Here is a 3,717-nt window from a genome sequence, read left to right on the forward strand (position 1 = left end):
CGTCACTGCGGAGACACACGGCTTCCCGCAGACGCCGCCGCCGTCTCCGGCCGCCCGGGGGAGAGCGAGGGCGGCAGGGGGGGAGGGGAGGAGAGGACAACTGAGCCAGCGGCGGCACCGCGCGCGCAAGCCCGCCGCTGCCGCCTCGCGGCTCCTAGCCCCTCGGGGACGCGCGCGCCGTCTGCCCTATAGTGGCTCCCTAGGGCTCCCCCGGCCCGTCGTCTGGCGCGCGCGCGCCCCTCCCCCCAGGCGCGCGCCCGGCGCTCCTGGCCCCGCGCGCCGTCTGGGCGGCTGGCGCGCGGCGCTGTCTGCGGTGCACCCGGCGCAGACAGGATGTTCCCTCCCCGCCCCACCCCCACCGCCGCCCTCCCTCCTTCCTTCCTCGAGTCGCCTAGCCGGCTGTCTGGGGCCGCCACCGCCCCGCCCCCGCCCCACCCGCTGCTCCGTGGAGACTGGCCAGACCCGGGGGCGCCCTGGTCGCTCGGCCGCCGCGCGACACGGAGAGAGGGGGGCAGGGCGACGGCGCGGTGCACTGTGCGCGACCCCAGCAGCCGGCTGGGCGGAGGCAGGGCCCGCCTGGCCGAGCGCCGCGGCCCGAGGTCAGGCACAGGCGACCCTCCCCCCGCGGGGCCGCAGCTGGGCCGCCCCGCCCCGGAGGCAGCCGGGTGGCGGCCGCCCAGCCGCGCCCCCCGTGTGGGCCCAGCACGCGGGGGCTGCCCCCCGCCTCCGCCGGGCCTCCCGCCCGAGGGCCGCCCCGCCAGCTGCCGGCGCTGCGCTGCGCTCCGCCCCACCCTGGCGGCCCCCGCCTTGCCTGGGCGGCCTCCGCCCAGACGCTTTCCCTGGGCTGACCTCCTCCGCCATCGGGCCGGGCTGGAGGGCTGGCAGAAGTTCTGGCAAAACCGAGAGAAAACATTTTTGTCTCTACTTCTCAGCCTCCCTCCCCCCACCCCCTCACCAGACTGCTCTCTCGGTTCCAAAAGGGAGCTAGAAATTACATGCTTCTACAGTGTTTCCTGAGGAGTTTGGGATTTTGTTTTGGAGGCGAACAGGAGATGAGACGAGGAAAGCCATGACCGAAGCGCTTTCGGCTGTGACCCTCGGGGCCGAACAGAGTCGTCTCCCTGGTCGGTGTTCTGCTGTGGTCGATTAGCATATTGAAGTCTGCCGAGCTGCTCCGTCATATTTCGAAACACCAAGAAAAACCCCTTTTTTCCACCCCACCGCAAAATTAGGAACTGAAATAGTACCCCAGATCTCAGTGCACCGAATTCAGAAGACTTGGCTTTGTCCTCCTCCCCCCCCCCCGCCCCTTTTGATGCATTTTCGTCCAATTTCTTCTGGTTTTACTGCTTCGAGGTCACTCATGGGATCCACATTTGGAGCCAGCCAACTGGGAATACTTCTGTGCTCGTAGATTTTTTTTTTTTTTTTTTTTTCCTCTTTTCCTCCCAACTGACCTACCCGAGGCTTACAAGCCTCTCATTCCCTGCACACCCAAGTTCCATTCCTCCCACCCCCATCGCCGCGCTCCCAGGTCGTGCCCCCTCTCCCACCCCGCACCTTCCCCTCCTTCTTGACTGCCTCCTTTCCAGAACATGAATAATTCCGCAGCACTTCCCATCTGTTATTGCCATAGAGACAGAAGCTCAGCAAAGATAATGATGTTCTGTGCCGAGCCAGTGGGGGGAGAACAGCATCTGCGAGACTGGGGGATAGGTTTTCTAACCTCGAGAATACAAGGCCCGGCTGAAGGTCTTAGTGTGGAAGACTTGGACAGTCTTGAGAGTGAGCAATCTGGTCAGCTCTGGGCACTTGGCTCGTGTCCAGCGAGAAGAAACCAATTTTAAAAAAGCTAAAATGACGGATCTTTTTTTAAAGTGATTTCAAACTGCAATTAATGATAAATAAATATACAGTACTCATTTTATCAACCATAGAAATAAATAATTACTTGGTAGCACGATCAAAGGCCTAAGCAGCAGACTCAACTGGACAGTAAATAGACTCAAAAAATCAAAACATTTATCCAGGAATCTGTTTTTTGAGTAAAGGACCTTTTGTACCTGTAGTTCTGTGTACAATGGTTTGAGAAATAGTGACAGGCACATGTACGTAGAACCCATCAAGCTTTGAGGATTTTTTTTTTTTTCCATCAAAGTACAAAATGTACCAAATTAAAATTCCCTTTTCCCTTGAATTCCCAAGGCCTTGGCCTCAAAGGTACAGGTTAGAACTCAAGTGAAACTAAGCAGGGTACCTTTGCATAGATCTGATGCAGGTGGGAAGGTACGGTTTTCCAGGCTACTTAAGGATTTTCAGAAATTATCAGTAAAATTGATTGTATAACATAAAAAGCCCTGAAACAAATGATAATGGTTCTTTATCTCAGAAACAGGATTGAAAGGACACAGAGAATATAGGCCTTAGAAAAAATAATCATGGTGAGGTAATGAAGTGTTAGTCACTCAGTCCTGTCCAACTCTTTGTGACCCCACCATGGACTGTAGCTGCCAGGCTTCTCTGTCTATGGAATTCTCCAGGCAAGAATACTGGAGTGGGTTTCCATTTCCTTCTCCAGGGGATCTTCCCAATCCAGGGATTGAACCCAGGTCTTAAACATTGCAGGTAGACTCTTTATCGACTGAGCCACCAGGGAAGCCTGGTGATGAATATTGTAATCCCCACATACAGATGATCTTCATCACTGTTGAAAAGTAAGTTTAAGTGCTGCTGCTGCTGCTGCTAAGTCACTTCAGTTGTGTCCGACTCTGTGTGACCCCATAGACAGCAGCCCACCAGGCTCCCCCGTCCCTGGGATTCTCCAGGCAAGAACACTGGAGTGGGTTGCCATTTCCTTCTCCAGTGGATGAAAGTGAAAAGTGAAAGGGAAGTCGCTCAGTCGTGTCCGACTCTTAGCGACCCCATGGACTGCAGCCTTCCAGGCTCCTCCATCCATGGGATTTGCCAGGCAAGAGTACTGGAGTGGGGTGCCATTGCCTTCTCCTAAGTTTAAGTATTGGTTAGTAAATAGCTATTACATTGGTGTTTCATGGTCTCCTCCTACCATGTTGGCTGTCAGTAAGAGCTGAGCAAGACAGTGTGTGTGCCTGTCTACATGTTAAAATTCCAAATGATTAAGAATGGGGGTACAGAGGGGGCTATGGTGGCCTTAACACATTCTCAACTTCCATTAAGCAGCACAGATACTAGATGCAAACTAACTGGTACTGGGTGGTCTAGAATTTCTAATTCAGTAGTTACAGATGTCTCAAGTAATATAAACCAAGAATTTAAAGGTTATAAATTTGAAGACCAGTTCTGCCCTCTGATCTGATAAATGGTTTGAGGCAAATGCTTTCTTCTTGTCTCCATTCGATGAACTATTGATAGTGACCTACTAATACAGCCTATTAATAGGCCTCCCTGGTGGCTCAGATGGTAAAGAATCCGCCTGCAATGCGAGAGACCTGGGTTCAATTGCTGAGAAGGCAGTGGCAACCCACTCCATTATTCTTGCCTGGACAATTCCATGGACAGAAGAGGCTGATGGGCTACAGTCCATGGGGTCACAAAGAATGGGACACAACTGAACGACTTTCACAAACTTGTCATACTAATATTAATTATGAAGAACATGGAAGCAAAAAAAAAAATGGGTGAAGTGCAAATGTTCGATGTAAATTCATTTTATTTTTATGAAGTATGGGGAAGAAAAGT

Source organism: Bubalus bubalis, chromosome 1, assembly GCF_019923935.1.
Source record: "Bubalus bubalis isolate 160015118507 breed Murrah chromosome 1, NDDB_SH_1, whole genome shotgun sequence".
NCBI lineage: Eukaryota > Metazoa > Chordata > Mammalia > Artiodactyla > Bovidae > Bubalus > Bubalus bubalis.